The sequence below is a fragment of the Marmota monax genome, unplaced genomic scaffold (assembly GCF_021218885.2).
Source record: "Marmota monax isolate L192 unplaced genomic scaffold, Marmota_monax_Labrador192_F-V1.1 WCK01_AAM20220418_F8-fsc00077, whole genome shotgun sequence".
In the NCBI taxonomy this organism is placed as follows: Eukaryota; Metazoa; Chordata; class Mammalia; order Rodentia; family Sciuridae; genus Marmota; species Marmota monax.
The window spans coordinates 6,744,596-6,756,865 of NW_026694610.1; the positions used below are offsets into that span (position 1 = coordinate 6,744,596).

Genomic DNA, 12,270 nt, shown 5'->3' on the forward strand with positions numbered 1-12,270 from the left:
TTTAATGAGACAGCCAGCTGCCTGACCTGTAAGAACTTTACCTTTTCTCTTAGGAGTCATCCTAACATAAAGGCCTGCCAGTCTAAGAAGGGTCAGTAATCTCCTTCCTCTTGAATTATCATGACTCATCCAGTTTGTTTTTGGATGTAGGTTAGAGCCAAAATCCTCCCTTGTTATTCATTGCCTTGTTTCAATAAAGACAGAGTTGGTTAATGTATTACTGGGAAGATCCCCAGGGGTCACATTCTGGCATGTTAAAAAAAAAAAAACTGGATTTGTTTATCAATGTATAACCAGCTGTGTGGGAGATGTCTTCTCTGCCACCCCTGGCCTTTTCCTGGTGAGTTTGCTCATTGGAGAGTGGGGGGAATAATGAGAAAGAAGACACACATTGGAGGGTTTAGTTCTTCAAAAAGAAAAGTCATTCTAGGACCTACTTTCTTAATTCCGACCTTCATAACACTAATTTTAAAACTCTCAATTTAAGAGATTATGGATAAAAACTGAACCAAAACCAAGGTGAGACAGAAAATTGCGAGCCACAACAACTGCTGGGACAGTTTTTCTTCTTCATAGTATTCCCTAACCTCTTAGTTTAATAAACCCCATGGTCCTAGAATTCAGAAGGAGCAAGAGGGAAGAAAGAGAACCTAACACTACTAACTACGCTGTGCAGTGTTTGGGCACACTACTTCAAATGCTTACTCAAAAATATGTTCCTAGACTTTTCTTTAAAAATTTCTTGCAACTCTCTGTTCTAGTATTTTTCATTTTCATTATTTTCTTCTCCAAGTTTTAAGATTTTACTCAAAATATTTATGCAATGGTTATTACATAGAACACTTTAATCCCATGTATAAAATGATCAAAAGCAAATAAAGATCATATTATGGATATTCTTTTGAGTATTTTGACACTATGCTGCCTCTGTAGTATAATGACCATGTTTAGTTTAGAGAAAAGGGAAGATTTCAACCTTCCCTTTTCAGGTTGGGAATAATTAAAATGGCCCCTGGACTGTTTCACTCTGACTTTTCCTGTGCCTCCATTATGTCAGTCTTTTTGCTAAGGCCTTTGTAACAAAGTACCACAGACTCGGGGGCTTAAACAAAGGAAATCTATTCTCTCACAGTTCTGGAGGCCAGAAGTCCAAGATCAAGATGTCAGCAAGGTTGATTTGTTGTGAGGCCTTTGTCTTTGGTTTGTTCATGACCATCTTCTCCCTGTGTCTTCACATGATCTATTTCCTGTGTGTTTCAGTGCTAATCTCCTCTTCTTATAAGGACACCAGTCACATAATATTAGGTCTACCCTAGTACCTTCATTTTACCTTAATGAACTCTTTAAAAACTTTATCTCCAAATCCAGTAACATTCTGAAGTACTAAGGGTTAGGATTTCAACAAATGAATTCTGGGCATTACACAGTTATGTTTACCCCTTAACACTCCCCAAAGTCTCTTTGGAAACCAGCAGTCAGACTGATCTTTTCTGAATACAAGTAAGATTAGCTGACTTCTCAGTTCATGCTGTCTTCTTGCATGTTCCCATCCACCACCTTCATCAGTGTCTAGAATAGGAGGAGCACTAAATTTATGTTACAAAGATGAATGGACATTTGTGTGCTTTTGAAACTTCAAACTGGTGCAAGATATATTTCATAAAATGTAGCTCTGTTGACTTTTTCTGTATCATGCGGGTTAAATGGTTTTCCAAACTCCTGGTTTACATTGTTGATGTACATATATCTTGTATCTTTAATTACATGCTAAAGAGAATTTGAGAGGCACAGAAAGGTCTAAGATTAAAGAATTGACAACTATGTCCGTTGTGTCTGTGCAAGTTATTCTACATATTATGAGTAACATATCTCTCACAATCACATGTAATTGATGCAACATTCAATTCTAAATACCCATAAAAAGTGAAGTAGGCTTTCTATTTGATGCAATTCTCTTGATATCAGAGGAAATGTGCATCAAACTTTATATTCACAAAGTATAACTTAGTGCTTTTAACAGCAGGCTCAGTAATTAGTTGGGCAATTAAGGGACCATAAATTATAATTTTAACTCAGATAGACATCCTCTCTAGCACCTTGGGAAGTCCATTTACCATTACTTCCTCTATTTTCCCATCTATAAAATAAGTCTATAAATAGATTCTCCATAAACTTTCTGATGAAGTGAAGAATGATAGTTTTAGAAATGATAGAGACCTTGCAAGGTTATTTGGTTAAGCCCTCTGCTTTGAGGCACATTAATTTCAGAAGGATAGAAAGTCACCTTCTCTGTTTTATTCTTGAAGATTTTGAAGTGCTTCATGTGTTTTAATTTTTTTATACAATTTTACACGAAAAACATTACAAAGTGATTTCTAAGTATGATAAGGATGCATCATATAGGAAAATGAAATACTAGCTAATGTCTGCTGCAGAGGTGAACATATTTGTAGCTGCAGCTTGGTTGCATCTTGAATTCCAAGGTCAATCACGAACATATTTAAAGTAAGGTAACCCACTTTCATCAGATCTGTGAGTGCCTGCAGGTCCTGATTCAGGAAACTGTCCCCTGGCTTTCTCTCCACAGGTCTCACTGCAAGTTTGAATCTGAGCTTTAACATTCTTTTCACTTTGTGAAATCATAGTTTCTTTAAAATACTGGCTATGTTTTTGTTTCCTATTTTTGTTTTCTCTTTTTTTCTCCTCTCTCTCTTTATTTGCACCTTGTTGCTAACAAAACCATCAATCAAATCCTTTGTACATTTTTATAGTTCTGCATTTCTGTGATCCTAGAGGGATTTTATTTCTAAAATATTTACAGTTGGGCCACACTTATTTATCTTATCTTTTTTTGGGAAAAAATAGCATATCCTTTCCTTACATATACAGTTTCCTATTGCACTCTACCCCTGGGAGCTTGATGCTGTCTAAGCTCATAATATTTGAGTGATAGTGCATTTTAGAGCGGTGTCACCCAGGTGGCATATAAAAGTGGTTCCCAATGGGGACCTAGGAGGAAGAAGGCTACCAATCTTATTGTCTCAGAATTTCATGCACTGAATAAAGAGCTGTTCCATCACTGGTCATAATGGTTTGGAATACTCTCAAGATCAATGTCAAGACCATTGCAGTAAGGGAAAGAGAGACTGAGGTCAATTCAAAATGCAATAAAATCAAGTGGAAATTTATAGCCCAGGAACAGGTTGGGAGAAAGAGAGAGTGAGGGATGGAAAAATACTAAGAGGAGATGTCAGGTACAGGAGAATTCTTGCTATGGGCCTAATAGGATTCTTGCTAAAGGCAGGCTGGGTAATTCGATTTTAAGGGTAGATGATGGGATATGCAGAATATGGCCAGATAATAAGAGGGATTGGTAACAGTCATGAGGGATTAATTCTAGTTAGCTTCATATGTTTCCTGCTAAAATTGTCCTCTGTAGGCCTGGCAAGGTTGGGGGAAAAGGCTGAGACTTGGTTGGGAAAGGACTTAGGAGCCTAAGGTTGCAGAGAGGGCTATTGTCAGAATGTCAGTTGGAGCTTTGGACAAGTTGGATGATTTTGATGCTGATCAATGACCTAGTTTGTGCAAAACTGGCTCAAATATTTTCCTTAATTCTCTGAAAATCTCAGCAGGTTTCAATTTTGTCATTCTCTAACTCGTTGGTTCTCAACTGGAGCTACCCACTGGAAATGGGTACTTTTAAACCATAGATAATTCATGGGTGCCCTCACCACCACAGACTCATCAGGGGCTCTTTGTGAATGGACTTTAGGTGCTGGTGTTTTTAAAGCTTTCTAGGTAATCTGTGTGCCGCCAAGGTTGAGAATTATGGCTGTAACTGAATAGTACAAAGTTCAGTAATGCCCTTTCCCTCTCCCAGAAATATAACTATTTCTATACTTACGTTTGGGTAAATTCTTGAAGTTTTTCTACCCTTGGCTAAGCAACCACAATTCTTTAAAAATTTTCTCATAGGAAATATTTTCCACATTTTTGCCATTCATCATATCCTGTTTAATCTGGATACCCTTCATCAACAAAGATCTGACTAATTTCTTGTTCTTTTCTTTCTTTGTTATTTTTTTTTCTGTTGACTTATTTCTGATACATTGAAATTAAATATTTCCCGATCCTTGCATGACTTCTTCAACTAGATGAGTAGTCCAAGTTCAAGTTACTATTTCTAAATCATCTTTGTATCCAATTGCCTCTTATCTTAAAAGGAGTCGTATGAGTAAGAGAGAGTGAGGAATTTGAGTGTTAAGTGCTGGTGCAATCTTCCATTGTTGGGTGAGGCAGAAAGTTCGTCTGGTGAACTTGTACCATGGAAAATTACTTCTGTAGAAGCTGTCAACCTGGCTGTGATAATGTTGTCATCTGGTCATAAAAACAATTCTAAGAGCTATACTTTTATTCTTGCTCTAAATACTTCACACTACCAGCAAACCACCTTCTTAGGGGATTTTAAAGCTTTTCACAGATCTTTTCCTCTTCCTCTTTCACTGTAAAAGTTTTGAAACAGATTATTATTAATTATTATTATTATTTTTTCTGCCATAGCTCCCAGGCAGCAATAGGAACAGAAATATAAACATAAATAAAATTACACCTTATACGGCTTAACTCGGCCTACTACGATCTAGAGCAATCATTCTTAATCCTAAGAATTTCAGAAGTATTTTGAGTAAAGATCAATAAAGTCCTCCAATCTTGAGGAGGATGGCATCCTGTTAAGATGAAATATTTGTAAGATAAAAAAACTTTAAACTTAGAAGAAAGTGAAAAACTAGGTGTTATGTATTTTGGGGGGTAATTTTATAGATACCTAATCAGATCTTCAACAAGAAGATTACATCATTTTTAAAATTTAGGGTGTTTTAAAGACTAGATTAGAATTTTAAAGAGAATGAATAACCATAAGTTTTTGGTAAACACTGACTGTGATGAAAATAGCTGGAATGGGTGCCTCTAGCAGTTTTAAAAAGATTGTCTTAATCCTCAGTGCAAAGGGCTAAGAATTTTGGAATCACTACAGAAAACAGCATGGAAGTGTTACATGTGTGAAAGTATCTTGAATATATGAGATAATTTCAAAGACAGATGCGTATTTGATATAGAAGAATTAGACTTCTCATAAAGCAGTGGAACTGTTAGGATTCCATAAACATTAAAGTTTGTTGCCTTTTTTTCTTCATAGATTCATAGATTTGAAATAAGCTCTGCTTTCTTTTTCTGCTTGCACATTGACATCAGAAGCTGTCATGCCTGCATTACTTAGATTATAAACAAGAATCATAGTCTGAGGTCAGGCACTTTGCACAGGCTCTTTAGAAGTAACTCTTGTCACCTAGAGATTACCCTGAGTTTAGACATTTTCCCGATTCAGGTCACTCTGGGAATTAGGCTGTAGTTCACGGTAAGTGAGTCCTCTGAGGTCACTTGTTAGGCCTGCTACCTTTTAAAAAATCAATGATCAAGACCACAGCTTTGGAAGGACCACAGCTAGCTTGAAACCAATTGATGGTATGCAAGCATGTTTGTTTTCGGAGCATCCTTCACACTGACATGGTTCTGGAAATCAGCAGGGCAATGATGAAGTGGTTAATCATTTGTTCTCCAGCCTTCCACACATCTGAACTTACCATTAATCATCAGTGTCTATAAGTGTGCTTGCATTTTTCTTTTGGGGGGGTGCTGGTGAGTTACAAGAAAAGCAAATATAACTGGTGAATAATGATTAACAGAAAGTGTACCGAGAAATATCAGTGCTGTCAGCTCATTGTTTTGTGCTTAACTTTTGCCAGTATTCATTACTACAGAAGAACATTTGAATGACTTCATGTCAACACTGTGACAGGCAGTTCAATCCTTCAGAAATATTCATAAAATACTTTGAAGCCATTAAAATTTTCACTGTGGCATATGATGGTAAATAGTTTCTCTCTATCAGTCTTGGTTTGTATGTCTGTGTTCAGACTTGGAAGGGCACAGCCCATCAACTGAAGACTGTTTTGTGTGTGAGATTTCAGAGTCCAGGTTGTTTCTCCCTAACTGCATTTCTACATAGTTCAAGAATTGTATAGACTTCATCTCTAAGTCTAATTATTTTACAGCTCTTTCAAGTTTAGATTTTATCTCAGTTACTGTTCAGGAAAATTCTTCAACTTGAAAGGGGACATTCTGCTTGTACTTTCTGACAGCAGACATGAAACCATCTGGGGTTTCCTCTGGTCTTGGGGCCAAACATCCCCGTAGTAGTCACAGTAGGCAGAATTGCTCAATCATTGTTTGCTGGGGTGAATTTTGGGTTTATCCCCTTCTAGGACTTTGTATTATTACTTGATTGGTCTTTTCAAGGACATTTCTTTACCCATTAGCTGCAAGAATGTGAGCCACTGAAGCCACCGCTCCTGGCAATTGCTATTGTATCTTTGGTCAAATATCCTATTGTACATCTAGCACTTGGCATTTGCCAGTCAGTGGGGAGAATACATGAGAAAAACTCCACAGTATCAGGTCCATTTATCATAAGCAAGGTGATAACACTGTGTGTGTGTGTGTGTGTGTACATATGCCTACGTATCTTAGAGAAATGTCCTTGACAAACATACTCTTTCCTGTCTTTGATTTAGATATTTATTCCAGTGCCTTACTAATTTCTTTATTTTCAAGTTCATCATGTTTCTTCCTGATGTTTCCATCTCTGCTGATTCCTACAGTCTTCTAGAATGTTCTTGAGAAGTACCTACAGTATTCCTTTCTGGATAGAGGTCAGAATGGAAAGGACTAGTTTGACTTTTGTGATCCAAAGTACTGGTTACAGGAATTTGTTACAATGATTCACCTTTTAAAATTTTGTCTGGTTTGTAGAAAACATACATTAAATATTTCTTGAATGATTGGACATTGCATTAATCTTTAATGGTCCAACCAACCTTACACTGTATCAGCTGCCTTCTCTTTGCTGGTGAAACATTTTAGAGGATTTTCATTGTATTTCAGTATGAAATTTAAACTCCTTATGTCAGTCAATGCTCAAAATAATTTGCAATTTCAATCTTATCCTTGCGTGAGAGAAAACAAAAAAAATACTTAATATTAAGTCAGATACTTATTATATAGGAATAATGTACAGAAAGTACATTTAAAAAATAATAATTAAGGGACTGAGATTGTGGCTCAGTGGTAGAGCACTCACCTAACACATGCAAGGCCCTGGGTTCAATATTCAGCACCACATAAAAATAAATAAATAAAATAAAGGTATAAAAAATAATGATTGAGGTATTTTGAATATCATATATAAGGTATTTGAATTGTCTCTTCTCAGATTACAACATTTCATTTTGAGAGCCAACTGGATAAGATTTTTTCTTTCTCATTGATTTTTCCTATTTGTTCACAGTTAGTTGTACAAACCATAAAACCATTATGAACGTGTAGTACCTATATCTATGAAAATTTTTTTTACTTTTAATATTTTTTAGTGAAAATTTCTGGCTTAAATACATATAGAGTTTTTCCCCTGTAATTTCCAATTGTCAGAAAGGAATTAAAAAATTCAAAGTGAGTGCAACTTTAAATAAAATGTCATACTAAATGAACACACAGTGTTAAATTAATCAGCAAAGAAAGTCAAATATATAAAAATATGATCATATACACATACATACATATGAAGGTATATAGTTTATATGTATACATTTATAAGCAGAGCATATATTGAATGTGAACACTTCTCATTTGTTTTGTTAGAATATCCTGACAAGGTGAAGAAAAGTAAAGTATGAAAGTAAAAAAGAATTTGTGAAAAATATTGTTTTACCTAGATTTTGTATATACTCGCTATAAAAATTTACCAATTCATCAGTTAATAACAAGACTGAGAACACATGTCCACTTTGAAATTAGTAAGACTTTTTCCTTAATTTCTATAGTCATATATTTTGTTTTTTCTTCTCAGTATCCAGACATGCTTAAATTTTGTCTTGTTCAAAAATAACAGAAAATCAAACAAAACCCATTCAAAACACCTTAGAACTGATTTGTCTTCTAACGCCTACCCTGTTCAACTTTATCCTTAGATCTGAAACTCTCAGAAGACTGGTGCCCAAGTGGCAACAGTTCATCAATTTCCATTCACTTCTTGCCCCTCATTCCACTCTACTCTGGTTTTCTCTTTACTTCAGCAAAAATGGTTCTAAGACCATCAGTGAAATCCTTATCTCTAAATCCATTTCTATGTGTTTCACTTCTTGGTAGCAAATGACACTCTTGGCCACTGTCCTTGAAACACTCATGTCCAAAACAGCTCTGTGGGCTTCCTTTTTAAGCTTTAGGTTTTGGGCTGTAACTGTCCTATGCAGACTCATTTTCCTCTAGTTGGCCATGGAGGGTTACAATCCTAAAAGTTTCATTTTTGATGTTTCCAAGGTGGCTCAGACTCAATATGTCTGAAACTGCTCACAGGAGCCCTGGGTATTCTGTCCCTAACTCAGTGCTTCTGTTCTTCCTATCCCAGTGAATGCTAGACCTTTGGCCACATTCCCTTCAACCTGTTTCTGTGCTTCACTCAAGCTACACTGGCCTGCTTGCCATTCTTGAATAAACCAGGAAATTTTCTATTACAAGACTTCTGCACTTCATCTTCCGTCTGCATGGAATGTCCTATCTCTAAGGCTTTACACAGAGAGATATCCTATTCTCTATTCACTTCTCGTTTCAAACATCACCTCTTGAAGCTCTCCTTGAGCGCTCTGTCTGAAAGAATGGCTGGCCCATTCCTGTTCTCCATTATATTGCTATTTTCTTATGTATATTTAAACGTATCTATTATGATGCTATTGTTTACGAATGTACTTTTTCCCAAATTAGAATCTAAACTCCTCAAAAGAAATTTCCACGCTTGTGTTGATATTAACAGCCAAAAAAAAAAAAAAGCATCTGCTACACTCTACACTGCATTTTTTCCCCCTACAATGCAATTTTACTTATCAGTTTCCAGGTCATTCATTTCTCTTTATTCCCAGTCCACCACCCTGGTTTCAGCTACCATCATCTCTTGCTGCAACAGCTTCCTAACTACATCTACTTAGTTATCCTTCAATACACACATTTTCTACCCTGCATCTAGAGAGCTGCTTTTATAGAAGCAAACCTGATAATAGTTTTTACTCCTCAAAAACATTCAAGCATTTCCCATTGTTCTCAAGATAATGATCAAAATCTTAAAGGTGAGCTATAAAGCCATGCATGATCTCCTTCATCTTTTACTATCTTTCCTCTTGTTTCCCCACCCACCCCCAACTACTCTGATGCTCTGAAAGTTCTACAAATGCACTGCTCTCCTTATAATCTTGATATCTTCCATATGTTCTCTTAGCCCTGATGGGTCTTTGGTTGATCCCTCTATTAGCCCTAAAGTTTATCTGATTAATTATTATTTACTCTTCAAATTTCAGACCAAACTCCATTTTATTGTGTGTCTGGCACTGAACTATGTGCCAACATAAAATATCCTGTTGGTCTAGAACAAGAACCTGATAGGTACTCTCTTTTTCTCCAGTGAAGACATAGTTGGCTCTTCTTACTAAGCTTTTCACAATTTGTAAATATATGTATTTATGTATTTATGAGATTTAAAAAAATCTCTCAATGAGCAGAAAACTTTATGATTGGCAGTAGGGATTCACAGACTAGATGGATTTACGATGCCCATTCATTAAAGATGTCTTGTACACTTACTATGGCACATATTAGAACTCAATTTGACTTAATTAATATAGTAATATTTTGTGTATCTGTCACACATTTACAATGATGACAACTCTATGGCTAAAATTTGAAGCATCTGTTTTTATATATTTAGCTCAAGCTTTACATTCCGTACTTTTTTCTCTATCTTGAATGATCTAAGTTTCATTTCTATGCAGATCTCTGTGTCTAGTAGGAATTTTGCTTGTGCCCTTGTTTACAATATCCTCTGATGAAATTGCAACGTTGGTCAAATATAATCCTGATTGAATGGGCTCAGTGGTCTTTGCCACAAGCATTTAAGTTAATCTGTTGGCAACATGGAGAAAACACATTTCTTTCTATTTGGCAGGATATTAACTCATTTCAGCTATGGAAGCTGTAATTTTCAGAATGGTATCCTAGTGACTGGCAAAAATGAATGCAGGTTTCCAGCATTTTTCTCATGCCAATGGTGCAATTTACACACTGAGAGTCTGGCTAGCTGTATGTTGAGAAAAACCAATTCATGATGCAAAACACAATTAATTCAGCAAGTGTGACTTGGATTCTACTCTGTGAAAACTTGGCTCTAGTAGAGGTCAGAATAAAAGTTACAAGAAGAGTCAGGACTTTAAATAAGTATGTAGTCTTACTGGGGTGATAAAACTCATACCCATGTCCATGGGGGCTTTCTTCATGACATAATCTGGTAGATTTACTTATTTTTGACTTCTACCAAAATGTCATTCCCTGTTCCAATATTCTTTCAATGAAAACTCCACCATCCCTGTGGTCACTTAATTTTGAAATCTTAAGAATTCTACCTTGTTTCTTTTGTTTTATAATGTGAGTCTGAGCAGTCATCAAGGGGATATCTTCCTTCTTAATCATAGTTCTCTTATTTACCCAATCATTATGTTCCTATAACCCCCAGTTCCTTAATCTCATTATTTCATGTGGACTTAAAAACTATTTTATAGAGCTGAACCATTCACATAGACAAAAATGAATTCAGGGACTGTGCAAGGAGATAGATTTCCTATTATCAGATTATGGTTCAATGGATCATGGAAATATTAAGTTTATTTTCAAGTGTCTGAACCCTTCAAATGAAAAGGGGTTCACTAGCATACATTCTTAGGGGTAGCATATTCTTTCTACAATGTACTAAACCTCATCCTTTGTTTATGGTTCTTAATATTTCTACTTAATTAAGCACCTGGAGAAACTTTAGAATCCTCTAGAATGTGTGATCCTCATCAGGTATGTTTATCATTTCTCTAGCTATTTCTCAGATCTCCTAAAAGAAATATGTGTATGAATGTCATATGCATTTCTATAGGTTTTAATCTAATAAGAGTTTTTTTGTCCAAAGACTTTTTTTTTCTCATAACTAGATTTAGTTTTACCCAAGGGATTACTAAACTCAGTTGAATATTGCCTCATAAATACACTGACTTCAAAACAACTGTTTTAAAATTTGATAAAGGGAAAAAGTACTTTCTGAATACAAAGATTACTTAAAGTAGGAGCCTAAACTCAATACACTGTATATAACATAGGTATCTCTGGAAACAATTGACAAAAGATTCTGTTTTAGTTACCATATAAGGCTAAATAAATCAATGCTCTACATTTAGCATATTTTCAGACTCAAAATTGGGGAACTTGGGTGAGCTTCTGTACTGAGGTGAAATTTGGAAAAGTAGGTTTACTTTTATCTCTAACATGGAACTTTATAAAGATTTCCAGGTTCAAAATATGCTTGAGGTGACAAATTGGACTTTGAATAAGAGCAGATGCTCTGAGTGTTAGAAATTAGGGCACTATGTGCAGCATAATTTTAAAAAAATCAATATGATGTTTCTTCAGATTTCCTTCTTGTTATGATATGGTTCATCTTCTAGTAAAAGAGACATTAAAATACTCAGAAGCAATTTCATTTGTGTCCAGTATGCTCTCAGGAACTATGAAGTCTCCATTGCCTTTCTCTTTAGAATATGAAAAAAAAAATACAAATAATTGTTTAGCAAAATGATAAAAACTAGTTAAAATGAAGTATACACTTTGTAAAAGCCATCTATCTGGTCTGTTGGCTGGATGCCTTGGAATTATAGCTGTTAATTTGACTTATTTAATCCAGAGGCAAAAAGAAGAAAATACGGTGACAGAATATGTAATCTTTTGTCATTGCAATAGATGGTGATACTACTTAAGGAACAGGAAACCATTCCATTTTATTTTTCATATCAGACTTCTAATGTAGGGACCATGACTATAAACTTACATAGAGTAACACAGGAAACAGCACTTCAGGCTCCCTCTGGCTAGACCATGGAGTTATTTTTGCCAGTCTCCCATGATGAATTGTCTCAATCACCTCTGTGTACATCTTTGTATCAGGTTATGTTCATGCAGATTTTTTTTTTTAGTGTTCATGCTTTTGAATATATCAAATTCTTTCAGTTCGTCCTTCAATAATATAATTTATATTCAAACATCACTAGTGACATCTTAATTGCCAAAGGCAGGGGT

General features: G+C 35.5%; 1 long non-coding RNA gene across 1 annotated transcript in view; it reads left to right on the forward strand.

Annotated features, from left to right (window-relative positions):
* The first annotated feature begins 260 nt into the window (after positions 1–260).
* The window catches only part of LOC124077743 (uncharacterized), a 28,378-nt gene continuing 16,368 nt past the window's right edge, over positions 261–12,270 (forward strand). Inside the window, exon 1 of the long non-coding RNA XR_006846710.2 lies at positions 261–340. This is a non-coding gene — a long non-coding RNA (uncharacterized LOC124077743). The remainder of the gene's footprint in view (positions 341–12,270) is intronic.